Raw genomic sequence first — 14,209 nt, forward strand, 5'->3', positions numbered from 1 at the left:
AAGTTTTCTGAAAAAACAATTTCTGGCTTTGCGCACACAAAATCATTTTATCTCCTCTTCTAGTTTTTGCAGCAGAGAGGTGAGGGATCTGCAGATACACAAGGAGGAGAGGTTGAGGGAAATGGGTGAGTGAAGAGATTCCTCCAGCTGCCACCAGTGGCTGGGAGCCTTCTTGTGAAGAGATGAATTTTTTATGTAAAGGAAAAGCAAGTGCAGCTAGTTGATCTGGTTTGCCACTTGTGGCTGATGTAGCAGTATTTTCAACGTTCATCATGAGTACAGTTAATGCTATTTTGTATAATTCATTGATTTCCATACAATCTCTGTTGGCCATACTTCCTATGCAGGGAGCCAACATGCCAACTGCTTTCTGATATTAACTCTAAGTTGAAAATATAAAGAGTGTCTGGTTTTCACATTGGTTCTGCCCACTGCAAGTAGAGGCTGGCATTAACCAAGGATGCTGGCTTGGTTACAGTCCAGAGAAGCTCATGCATGTTTCAAGGGACACTTCCCAACTTCCATGGGCTTCATGCAGAGGAAAGGATGGCTGCAGCACTGTGGATGCCAGGATGTGCCCCTGCTGGACACAGAGGAGCAGCCACCATCTGTGTGCTGGTGACCAAGGCCGTGGCTGGTGTTGAGGGCACCAACAGACCCAGGCTGCTGCAATGGTGCAAACAAAATATCTGCGTGGAGGCCGGCCACGTCCGACGGGTTGCAGCTGTCCCTCTGCCTGCTGGCCACCCCCACCCTGCACCAAATGTAAATCATCACCCTTTTCCCTTTTAACATAACAGTTGTGTCATTTAAAAGCTCAAAGAGCTGAGAAAAAAGTCTACTTGTTTAGAGAAACCATTAAAACAAATTATGAGCATTTAATAAATGGGGAAAACTGTCTGTTTGTCATAACACAGAATTTTTCCTTTAAATAGCCAAACAACCACCCAAAAGGTTCCTCATAGATGGGTGTGTTGGGGGATATTTCCAGGGTCAATCTGCAAGAAAGGACTGAGGTCCTTTCTGGGAGCCTTTGGCCCAAATTCCTGCACAAATGGGTGGAGGGCTCAGGATGGGGTGAAGCTGTGCTGAGCTCCTTTTGGGACTGGTGACGGAGCAGGAAAGCTTTCCTGGTCTTGTGGTACCCAGACAGGCTGGCACACATTGATCCACCCTGGCAGTGGAGGGATGGGAGCACAATGCCCAGGTGCCACATTGTGCTCAGCTCCATGAGCCACCCTTGGCTGCTCCTTGGGAGGAGGGTCTGCCTCACATGTAAATAGCAGTTTTCCTAAAGCTTGGATGCATCTCTTGAATAAACAGTAGCTTGGCCACTGCCTTTGGAGAGCAGTTCAGTGTTCTTCTCACTTCTCATGTGATATGTCTTTTTTTCAAAACATTTCCTGATCCTGAGCTCCTTCTTCAGGTTGTGGGAGCATTCAGGTTTGGATCTGCAGTGTGTGGGCTGGCCTCTCTCCAGTTGTTTAACAGATGATTGCTTTGGATAGGATAATCTTGGACAGGCAGAGAATCATCTCTGCAGTGCTGGGGCCGCCTTCGCCCTGGAAGGGGGGAGTGACCAGAGCTGTGATGCTCCTGATCTTGCTGGCAAGAGCCTCCTCCTGACAGGGTATCCAGCTCTGGACCCCTGATCCCATCTTTAATGGCTTTTAAATCCTTGCTCCACAAGAAGATTGATTGATTGGTCTGAAGAGATCAATTACTGGTTAAACCCCCTTGTAATGGTCCTCTTTACTTTAGAGCCTTCCAATCTTTGGGAGAAAACCTGCTGTGTGTTTTGCTGTTTGGTGAGTCAGGAGCTTGAAGGTAATTAAGTGCTCAGCTTTTAAGTGCACAACATCTCTGTGTATGGCAGGACTGCAGCTTCACTTGTGGGAAAGCTTCACTTGTGGGAAAGCTGGCTGCCACCAGCTGCAGTCATGGGCAGCCATGGGGTGTCTGCAGAGGTGTTGTGGGCTGCAGACACTGTCTGAGCCAACCCCCCAAAAAGCAGGAGCTGCAGCATGGCAGGCTGCTCAGGGAAGGCAAAACCAGATGGGCTTTGACAAGCACAAAGCTGCTGCATCCTGACACTGTTCATCCATTTCTGATGGGGCCAAGGGGGGACTTGCTGAGCACTTGGGGCACTCCTGGCGTGCACTCTCTGTGGTGGCTGGCCAGCTTACTGGAGAGGTCTCAGCTTGTGGCTGGCACCTCTACAGGGTGTTTCCATCTTTCTCTGAAAGTCCTTGGAGCTGGAAGTTTTTTACAAGGTAGTTGGCCCAATGAAGGAAGCAGATTTGTTCTGCTGTCACGATGTAATTGGGTAAAGGGGAGGGTAAAGAAAAAACAAAAAGTTTTTTGGGTCAGTCCCCATATTGGCTTTGGGTTCCAACAACATGGCAGGGTGGGAGCCTGGTGGTGGTTGTTGGGAGAGAGTGTGGAGGGTTTTGCTGAATCTTTGTAGGTATGTGAATTTGGAGATGGTGATTTTTAAGGGTTCAATTTAATTTTAATTTCTCTGTGGGGTTCATGAGAAACAAGTCCTGTGAAGATGAAAGTGTGAAAACAGCACTCTGCAGTGAGGGTGCTTCCATAAGGGCCAATGGCAATGTCACCACTGGGAGCTGACATTGGTTAAACCAGGCAGGAAGAAACACATATGAGAAAGGCCAAATAAATTGGGTTTATGATAAGGAAGATGGCAAAAGATATGGCCTGAACAGAGTTTTGGAGATGACAACAGAGGAAGAAAAGGAAAGAATGGAAGAAATGTTACAAGGGCAAAACACAAAGGTTTCAAAACAGGCTCAGTGTGTGGGCAAGAGTGAGATGGTTACCACAGCTAACTGCTGAATTACAAATTTTGTCATGGACAGATAGATCAAGTAGCTCCTCTGCAAAAGTGACAGTTTGGTTGGGACTCCTCTCCTTAGACATTGCCAACAGTCCAAATGTCTGGCCACAAAATGTGGAGTGAAGCCCTTCTCCCTTGTATCACCCTCCAGTGAGCTGAACTGGTTCTAGCCCAGCCTTCCCTGTCCAGACAGTTTGAACCTGGAATTTGGGATTAAGCAAAGTGTGGAAACAGATAAAGTCTAAAAGAGCTTACCTAAGAAAAATGGACAGTTGAGAGATGGTGACTGGAGGGCACACTGCCCTTCTGGTGCATTAACTCCCTCAATGAGAGAGGCGCTGTGTCTGACTGTCCAGCTCAGGCTGATAACAAGTATTTTGTTACCTCCTTATCACTAAAAAAAAAAAGAAGAAAATCCTTTATTCAGCCTTCTCAGTACTTTAATCCTAGAGTCCTCCTCCATCAGATGTGTGGAGACTTTTCTTTATGAATTGGGAGCAAATTCTCCAGCTTCTCTCCCACAGGTTCTAATCCCTTCTTTTGTTTCACCATGTGGTTGTGTAAGCAGTTCCCTTGAGAACAGGGCTCCAGGAATATATAATTAAATCAGAATTTTGGCACTAATAAGTGATCTTATCACTTTGTTTGGCTTTTTTCAGGTCTTTGTGTGATATTCTAGGCTGCTCATTTGAAGTTATTTAATTACAAGGTCCCCACAATAGAGCCAGGGCCTTGGATGGTGTGGTTTTTTTTTTAATCTGGTTTTTTATTTTTTTATTGTACCATGTGTTATGATGCTTTGTGCACCAGGTGACCTAGGTGGGGCTGACAACCCTTCAGGACTGTCACTGACAAAGCTGACTCTGCAGATTGCTTCTGCTGTGAGTAATTACTGAGAAGGAACTCCTCTTCAAGCCCCAACAAAGTGGTTGAACCCTAGAACATATATGTTGCCATCAAGCCAAGGGTTGGAGCCCACTGGGACTGTACCCTGCCTGGGGCAAGAATAAAGTAGGAAGAAAGCCAAATCTTGTTAAAAGGCCCATTCCCAGTGAGTTTTCCTGTGTTCTATGCTGCTCAAAGCTCTGTGCCCTCTGTCTGTGGGCGGTGGAGGTTGCTGTGACCTCCGTGGGGCGGGACTGTTGCCCAACACAGAATTTTCCATGGGTTGAACCTCTCCATTGTTCAGCTCCGGGGGTGATGAGGTATCAGGGTGCAGCCCTCACCCTTGAGAAGCCTCAGGGCCTGAGTTGACTAGGTGTGAAGTTGTTTGAGTACTTCAAGATGAAGATAAGATATGGAGATTTAAAAAAAGCTCTGTTAGAAACCCGCCATCCATTGAAGTGCATTCTAGGTAATGGGTATGTGTGCTCAGGATGGAGCTAAAATTTATAGAAAAACGGGGTTGTAAGAGTCCCTCCTCTAGACTGTCCTTAAATCACTCAAGCTCCTCTCTTCATTTTTCAGTACACAAATAATTTTGACGACTAACCTGCATCTCCTCCCCCAAAAATGCGCAATAAGACTGGGAACAATGTGAGACATGAGTGCAATAACACAAAGGCTCTGCTGTGGTGTGGTGGTGTGATTGCATGGTAGAATGGCAGCATGTGCAACATAGGACTTTCAAAATGCCAAAACATGTTTTGGTTTGTGTGGTTTTTTTTTTTTTTTTCCCCAGAAGAATATTCATTTTAGCTCTCATCTCCATTCTTGCTGCTGGTCCACTGAGGAGGTGGGAGCTGGGCTGCCACCAGCAGGGTGACAGGTGGGATGGTTGGCTTCCAGCTCAGGGAAGATTGGAAGGAGCCACCAGTCAGCTGGAAGCAGGAGCACAGGCTTCAGCCATGGGTCCCTGCTAGATAGCATTTTCCTAAGTGCAGTCAAGCTGTATTTCCCCCTTTTGTTACTCTTTTGCCCCATGAAATGTCAGACAACACTCCACATATCTGAAGTTCCAAGCTTTCAAACATTACACAATCTGTGATGGAAATAGGCTTTTAAAAGTGTCTGTTTGCTTGGAAAAAAAAGCTTCAATCTCAGCAAAAGCTGTCCCTGGGAAGCCCTTCCCCCTCTTTAAACAGCAAAACCGAGCTTCAGCAGGACCACCTCTATCTCTTGGCATGACAGTGGAAACCCCTCTGCTTTCCATTGGCCATGTGGCTTAGGGTAAAAACCTCTCTGCTAGTTTAATTCATCAATGAGAACCTGCTGATTGATGTCCTACAACTGGCCTGGCACAGTTTGCTGCACACCTGAGCCTGGAGCTGATCCAGGAGCTCCATCCCCTCACTATGCTCAGGCAGAAACCCCTGAATCTGAAAGTCAGATGTGAAATAAATAGTAAGAGAACAGACATTAATGTACTCTTCCAGTGTCATTTTCAGTCCCATTTTGTTGCTTTTCTGCCCACTTGGAATGCTGCTCCATTTACCAACTTCTTATTTGCTTTCCTTCCAGCTTGCTTACCTATCATCACTAATTACAGAACAAACAATGGAGGTAATACAGTAATGAATAGCAACCTTTTGGGGTTTTTTTCTTTTGTGTGTAGGTGCACCTGGTTCAAATATTTAAGATAAATGGGAGTGGCTTTCCAATTCTCCTCTCCTTTGCCTAGCAGCACAATTTCTATCAGTCAATTCTGGGACAGTATGAGTAGGCAGCAGGAGGTTATGCCAGGTAGGCAGAAGGAAAGGGTGTTCTGAGATCTCCTGTAAACACAAAAGTCAAGGATTCCTGCCCAGCACCATCCCTCCCTTATAATATTTTCCCCCTTGATTTTGTGCTGGCATTGTTCCTTTTGGTTCTTTGAGATCCTGTTGACATCGAGTGATGCTGCAACTCCTTACTCCTTAATGTGGCCCCAAAATCACAATTTCCCCACCAATTCAGAAAAAGTAGAAATTTATGAAATAAAATAAACCTTTCCTGTACAAGTGCCCTAATGCAACACATCACTTGGGTTAAACACAAGCACAGCTCCATTGATTCCCTGGTCTGAATCAACATAAAAATATCTCTTTGATCTAGATTTGGGATTACAATGGAATAACAAGCAATCTAAATCCACTATTAAGTACACCAATAAAAACACCTCACCACTGAAGCTTAAGCAAGCCTTAAAATGTACCTGGAAGTAGGAAATTGCCTATTGTAAGTGAAATAGTTGTTGATATAAAGCTTTTAATTGGAGTGGAATTAGTGTTTCAGCAAATCTTTCTGTATTTCCTTTTATTATTTTACCAGGCTGGGCAGAGACATGTCCCTGTCTGGACCAGGAATGGCTCTGACTGGGCACCAGCTTCCACCTTGGACCTATCCAGCCCTCTGAAAGATATTTTGACCAATATCATACAGTTCAGAAGAACAGTTGTTTTCAGTTAATAACCATAACTGTTTATTTTTTTAAAAATCCACTTCTGCTCTATTGACACCCAGGTTCTCCACCCTTTGGAGTTGCAAACATTTCTGAAAAGCAGGTGTACAATTGTCCTACCAATCTCCTTGCAGGGAGACATGATCTGCTTAGTGAAAACAATCCCCAAGTCACCTGCTGAACTGGCTTGATGTTATTTTGGTGTAGTGAAAAGTAGTTGTGCTCAGGGATAAACCAAGAGTCACTTCTTGAGGTTGCAGGCATCCATTATTTAAGAGACTGAAATGAATCACTCTCTCTGTCTATTCAAATGGATCATTACAATATTGCTAACTCTAGAAATAATAAAATCATTTAAATTGGGCCTCAGAAAACTGAGAATTTGTCTCAAAGGTCTTGAGATCCTCCTTCAGTAGTATCAGGAAGGTGTTTATACCTTATAATTTCATTCCTGAGCCTTCAGCTTAGAATCAGGATGGCTTTTTCTGCAGCTCACAGTGCCTTTGGAGAAAGGGAGTTTGAGCTAACTGCCTCTCTGTGTTCTCAAGCAGCTGAGCATTTAAGAGTAATGTTCAAAGTGTGATGGCAGAAATTTATATTTCCTTGGTGTGGTCTCCCAGGGGACGGATTCAGGGTGCTCATTCTTTTGTGTCACTCTCAGTTTGCAGTATCCATGTTCATTCCCAGTGTCTGTTGTGTGTAATTGAAGGAGCACATCTGATATATCTACAACAAAGTCCCTGGTACTGACTCTGCCTGCCCTGGTCTTGTGTCTGTGTATTTTACTGTGTCTGTATTTTTATTTTACCAGAGTGCACGCTATGAAGTGCAAGTCCTGCTGGAGCTGTGGAACAGTGCAGCAACTTCCAGCACCTTGTGCTTGCATGAGACATGGTGAGATGCTGAACTATGGCAGGGAACTGCCTGGGATGAGGTGTTATCCTGAGCCTGACAAGGGCATGCTGAGGCTGGGCAGGAGGAAAGCCCACGTGAGTGCAGAAGGAAGGACATGCTTTAATTGCAGCCATTTACCTGCACATGAGGAGCAGGAAACGTGCATCATCCTCAGGTCACAGCTCTGCCTTGCAGGAACAGCTTTCATCACCTGGCCCCACTGTTTCCCCAAGAGTTAAAACCTGTGACCTGCTGGGACATGTCTGAAGCCTCCAGAGGTGAAGGAAAGACCAGGGTTGGGGTGGGGACACCCACACCCCTTGCCATTGCAGTGTTCCACAGGGCAGGGCACTGGAGAGGGCTCCTCACCCCCACATGCTTGTTTGTGCTGCTGGAGCAGGGTGCACAGGCTGTGCACTCCATGGGTGCTCCCCTGTACCTGCTGGGTCCTGTGAGAGCTGCCCTGTGTCCCCTGTACCTGCTGGGTGCTGTGAGAGCTGCCCTGTGTCCCCTGCTCCTGCTGGGTGCTGTGAGAGCTGCCCTGTGTCCCCTGTACCTGCTGGGTCCTGTCAGAGCTGCCCTGTGTCCCGTGCTGGGTCCTGTCAGAGCTGCCCTGTGTCCCCTGCTGGGTGCTGTGAGAGCTGCCCTGTGTCCCCTGCTCCTGCTGGGTGCTGTCAGAGCTGCCCTGTGTCCCCTGCTCCTGCTGGGTGCTGTCAGAGCTGCCCTGTGTCCCCTGTACCTGCTGGGTGCTGTGAGAGCTGCCCTGTGTCCCCTGCTGGGTGCTGTCAGAGCTGCCCTGTGTCCCCTGCTCCTGCTGGGTGCTGTGAGAGCTGCCCTGTGTCACCTGTTGGGTGCTGTGAGAGCTGCCCTGTTTCCAGCCTTCCCTGGTGCTGCCCTGATGAGATATCACGGCTGTGATGCTGCACTTTCCTCGTGCACACAAAGGAGGGGGTTCTCTGCATTTGGAGGAGGAAATCTTTGTGTGCAGCTCCTGAAATTCATCTGGCTCTAGGACTGGGCCTAAGGGTGCTCCTGTCCCATGTGAGAGCCTGTCAGGCTGGGTGCTGCAGGGGCAGTGTGTGCAGGAATCTTCTCTGCAGACACCGACGCAGTCTGAGATAAGCACTGAGCTGTAAATGCACAGAGAGGAGCAGAGAACTTCTGGGAATTTTAGACATCTGGAGAACTTGAATGTAGAAAACACAGATGTTTATAGATGCTTTCTGCAGAGTCATGAAGGTTTGAAGATCATAATTTTGTGCTTGGGCATCTAAGCCCTTTTGCAGGTTTCTTGGCTCCACAGTTTGCTTCTGCAGTGGCAGAGGAATGATTTGGATTAGGGCAGCATGCAAGCTTCTCAGGATAAATGGGCTTGCTACATCCACATGAAAGAAATCTCTCTCTGTCTCACTTTTCTCTAATTAAAATTAATATATTAATAATTACAGAGGTGTTGGAAAGATCATTACTGTGTGGCCGAAATCTGTTGCATAGGATTTCCAAGTACTGTTACTGTCAGTCGTTTATCACTCATTACAATAATCCAATTAATTTATGCTCTTTCTTAGTGTTGACTGGATGCTATTCTACGAATATTGAACTATAATAGCAACAGTACTTCCCTTGTTATTTTGCACAAAAGCAATTCTCACCATTTGATCACCAGTAGGACAAATAAAATAATAATGGGATATTCCAACAAGAGACAACGTGTGCAACTTCCTTGATCTGGATAAATTACACTGAGCAAAGAAACTCCTCCAACAATTCCAGTGAGCAGTAGGAGGAGACGAGTAGGGAAGACATAACCTGTTTCCAAATGGGAACTTGGAGTTCATGCCATCCCTTTGCCATTTTGTTATAATACTGCCTTTTGCTTTGAAAAGAGACTTAGATAGGATATCTTCAAAATACTGCCCATTAATTAGGTAGACACTCTAAGCTCTCTTTTCCTCCTGAGTCCAGGGGAGCTGAGAGCCTCCCTGCACATGGTGAGAGGTGATTTACTGTAGCCCCAACATAACAGGTATTTTCTGGGGCTGCAGCATACAGACATGCCATTGATAATTCTGCCTTTGTTTTGATTGCTTCCAACTGCAGAATGAGGGAGACTTAATTGGCAGAAATTACCTCATTCCTGCCTTGATTAAGGCCTCCATATGTGTTTTATAAATAAAGTAGTCTTTTCAATTGTTTTATCACTTGGAGGTTTCAGCAGACTAAATATGATTTATGGTGTTTTTGCCTCTTTCCCCAAATGGAACCAGTTCTGATCATCTGCCCTGCTTGTGGCTGCAGGCACTGGCACACCAAGAGCTGCTGGTGGAGGTGTCTGTGCACCCTCCAACCCTCCCTGGGGTGTTTGCCCAGCCCAGGGCTCAGCTGAGAGCAGGGTGCCCATGGGGTTTGTGTAGAACAGCAGGCAGCATGGGCCCCATCCCCAGGGCATGACTGAACAGGGCTGTGTGCTCTCTGTGCTGCTCTCTGTGTCAGGTTCCTTCGTGGCACGGCCAGGGCTTGCCCTGACAGCGCTCCTGGGCAATGCTGGCATTGGCTGCTGGCTGAATTCCTCTGCTCCCTTTCTTATTGTATTATAATAAAGGAATAAAGCAAATATATATATATAAATATCTATGTATCTCAGGCTTTCATAACTATTTGGGCTGCAGTGTTCAGCCTCCTGCAGCTTTGGGAAAGGCTCTTGGAGGGGGCACCAAGGGGCATCTCCATCCCACTGAGCTGCTGGATTATCCCCCTTCATGCCTGAGGGAAGTGGCTGAAGATGGACTTCATCATGGGACCTTGCCTTCCATTTAGTCCTGTCATATCATATCATATCATATCATATCATATCATATCATATCATATCATATCATATCAATCATCAAATGTTTTGTGCTGGGAGGGACCTTAACGCTTATCTCACTCCAACTCCCACAGGCAGAGACAGCTTCCACCAGCCCAGGGTGCTCCAAGCCCTGTCCAACCTGGCCTTGGACACTTCCAGGGATGGGGCAGCCACAGCTTCTCTGGGAAACCTGTGCCAGAGTCCACCACCCTCACAGGGAAGAATTTCTTCCTAATAGAAATAATAATAGCAATAACAATAACAATAACAATAATAGTAATCATAGTCCTCCTGAATCCACCCAGTGTGAATTCATAGTCAGACATGGAAAGATGAGGAGTGATTGAGTGATGCTCAGGCTGGTGCTGAGCTTTGAAACTTGGAATAATGCTTTAAAAAGAGTTTTGTAGGCAAACAGCAATGGAAAAAAAGAATGAATAGAAATAAAATCGAGGCCTCATGTGCCAAATACACTGCTTACTCCACTCCACATTGTTTCAAGTCTTTTTGTTTTCAAGTAGCCCTATTGCTTAATCCAAGCTTTCTAAAATCATGAGCTTGGCTTAAAACTAGAGCTGAAAATGTTTCACATCAGGTTCTTTTATTTGCTCTCAGAAGGCTGAACATTTTGCACTCATGTGCCTTTCAGGAAAGCTGGATATGTGCTAAATTTAAAAAAAAGAAAGCTTAAATTGTTGGGTTAAAAAATTGATCCAATCTCTAAATCACCAGTAAATGCAGATGACTTGTGATAAAATGATGAGAATTGAAAATACGGTTAGGCATTTACAGAGATAAGGAGAAGAGGTATATTTAGTGGGATTCTTGTGTCTTAGCATTTGGTATTCTGAACTGTCTAGAGAGAAACATGCTGATTTCCTTGGATTACTTCATCATGGTTCACTGAGTTCAGGTTTTCTTTCCTTCTTTTCTTTTGCTGCTAATTCACTAACAGCGAATATTCTTGTGAATGAATTCATGCAGCTAAGCACATTTTAGAAGAGAGGGATGTTTTTTCTAACAAAGATAATTTCCTGTCTGAAGCGCAAGAAAAAAATCCCAAAGAAAAAAAGTTTTGTTTATGTAATTGTTAGTTCTGACTCAAAAAAAAAAAAAAACAACAACAAAAAAACAAGTAAAAAAAAAAAGTTGGCCTGAAACAGCTGGATGCACAATCTGGGGGTTTGTGCCAGATTGGACGTGGCTCAATGACAAAGCTGGAATTCAAAGCCAGCACATGAAGTAGCCAGGGAGGCTGAGGGAGAATTCGGATGGGTCCAGGACAGACTTTCTGCTTTTCATCCACAGGATGCTTCAGGTAATAAAAATGAGGTCTTCATCCTGTCATCAGCTCTGCTGTGGAAGGTGCTGCTCCTGTCACAACTCATGACCCATTTCTTTTGGAAAGGGGGATCCATAGGAAGGATTAATGGCAGGGCGAGGGCATTCTGCAGCAACCACACCTGGAGGGACAGCACAGGTGGTTTAACCCTTTCCTCCCTGGGAGAACCCATCAGTGCAGGGCAGCCTGACAGACAGGCTCCTGCTCAGGGTCACCTTGAGCACTGCTGAGGTGACACAGCCAAAAATGAGCCACTGCTGGGTACAGCAGTCAGTGACAAGGGACATGGCAGGAAGGTTTTCCCTAATGGAAGCAGGCAGAGGCTCTGCAGTCTGGTTTTCCATGTGCTTCCTAGAACAAGGAATGCAGGGAGGAGCTGCTGGCATTGAATGAAATCCTTCCTTGGTGGCTGGTGGGGAGAGAAGCCCTGTGCTGATGGCATAGCCACAGGAAGATTGTCTGGGTTTTGTGTCCCCATCCTTTAAAGGAATGTCACAGTGTGAAAACACAGGGTCCATGTATGACTAGAAAGGTTTTGATTGGAGATGAAATGAAACATGCTCCTGCCCTGCTGAGGTGGGAAGGGAAAAACATCTAGAGAAACCTCTGCTTTTGCCTCTTTTGGAAGTTACAAGAGTAGCTTCCCAGCAAATATTTCAGGGTGATGTTTGAGCTGTGTGCTTGCCTGGAGCAGAATTCCAGACACCACCAAAGAGTCCTGGCTGGAACTTTGCCTCTGCATAGCAGGGGCTGGTGCCAGGGTGAGTAAGGGAGCTCTTCTCCTGAAAACCCCATGGACACAGGCCTTCACAGATGGTATTTCACTGAGGACTGAAGCAATCTGCTCTTGTTCCCAAGCTGGCCTCTCCGTCCTCTGCAGGATGCTCAGCCAGGGAAGCACTGGTCCTCCTGGCACAGGCCAGAGCAGTGTTTGCAGTGTGGGTTGGGGACACGTGCTTTGGGGACACCTGGCTGGGTGAACAGCTCCCTGGAAGTGCCAGTGCCCAGCAGTGCAGGGGGGTGAGGGCTGCTGGCACGAGGGGCACAAGGGCTCAGCTCTGGCTGCCCTGGAGCTCCTGTACCCTCTGCTGCTGCCCAGGCTGCCCAAACACTGACCACCCTGCTCCACTGGCCAAAAGGTGACTGCTGGGGAAAGCTGAGGACTACTGATTAATGTTTGCTGGACAACTCTCATGCCTGTCCCATGTGGATAGGAGAAATATTCTTCCTCTCTCCTGCCCTTCATATTGGAGCCACTCTTTATTCAGCAGATTTCTCGGGAGAAATCTGGGAAGAGGGAGTGTGTCTTCCAGAGATGTGAGCTGAATAACAATCACAAAATCCCCCCCTTGCATCAACTTCTGCTCCTGCTCCTGCTGTTCCATATTCTTTGTGGCAGAAACATTGGAAACAGATTTTCTGTGTGCAGAAAAAAGAAAAACTGAACAGCCCTCAAGATGCCAAAGAACAGAACACATTTTCCTTGCACAGACATAATTTCTGATGTTGTTAATGAACAGCCAGGTTTCCCTGAAACCTCTAACCATTGCAGAGTTTTTGTGATAATGTTTGCATTAGGCTTCTGGTGGGCTCAGGCTCTTGGAATTATATTTGAGCTTCCTTAGCTTTCAGCACCATTAAGCATATTTTAAACACATTAAAAAAAATGTCAACTCGGTTTAGGCTGAAACTTGGATTTGGGAAAGAAAATCAGTAAAAGAAAGTTTCACAAACTACAAATGAAGTGGGAGTGTTTTCATTAAAGGAAACAAATAAAGAAAACATATTATTCCAAAATAATTTCTTTTCTCTCTCTTTTTTTCTTTTTTTTTTTTCCTATAGACAGGGCAACTCAAACACATGAACTTTGTGCTTGTGAGTGAGGAAAATTAAGTGACCAAACCCAAACTTCTCCAGAGGATGTGAAACAAAAGTCCTTGGCTTTGGGAAACAAAATGAAGCAGGAACACCAAATGCAAAAATATGTTAAATAGCACCAGAAGCATCTGCAAGTTTAAACAGAAACATGTAATTAAAACATGGATTGTTTCCCTGGAAGAGAATGTAGGAAATTTTCCTTTTATTTTAGTGTTTCCATAATTTAAAAGAACAGACTCTTCCCAAACTCTAGCCCTTAATTTTCAGCCTGCAGGGACCATTACTGAAAAGCCCAAATTCTCGGTTCTTCCTCTGCAGAAAGATTACTCAAAACAAGGCTCAGGTCCTTTTTCTGCCTTTTGTTTCTCTGAAGAATCTTGCATGTATTGCTTGGAAGAAGGAAGTACACGAGTTGTGGGAGACCTGGGTACATCTGGGAGACTCTTGGGACAGTGTGATGTCTAACGTGGTTGGGCTTGTCCTCCCACCAGGAGCTTCACCACTGATCTCTCCTGTCAGAAAGTTTTTGTGTGAAAGGCCATGTGTTTTTCACAGCTCCTTGTTGTAATGGGGACAGGAGAAGGGGCAATGCTAATGACATTAATAATGGCACAAAGTCTCCAAGAAGGCATTTAGAAGCCTTGCAGCATAATCACAGAAGCACAGATTGGTTTGGATTGGAAGGGAAAGAACACCCAGCTCCAACTCCCTGCCGTGAGCAGGGACACCTTCCACAAGACCAGGGTTTTCCAAGCTCCCTGGACTTGAATACCTCCAGGGTTTTCCAAGCTCCCTGGACTTGAATACCTCCAGGGATAATGAGCCTGTTCCCTCTTACAGGCAAATCCTCCTTGGAAGCTGTGATGTGCCTTTGTGTGATTGCCCTTTTCCTGAGTTTTTCTTTGAATCTAGCAGCAGATAATGTAATAATCAACAAAAATCTGCAGTGTTGCTCCACTCCATAATGCCACTGTTTTTCTGTTGGCTTCAACACCAGTCAGTTCTTCCTTC

Source organism: Molothrus ater, chromosome 15 (assembly GCF_012460135.2).
Source record: "Molothrus ater isolate BHLD 08-10-18 breed brown headed cowbird chromosome 15, BPBGC_Mater_1.1, whole genome shotgun sequence".
In the NCBI taxonomy this organism is placed as follows: domain Eukaryota; kingdom Metazoa; phylum Chordata; class Aves; order Passeriformes; family Icteridae; genus Molothrus; species Molothrus ater.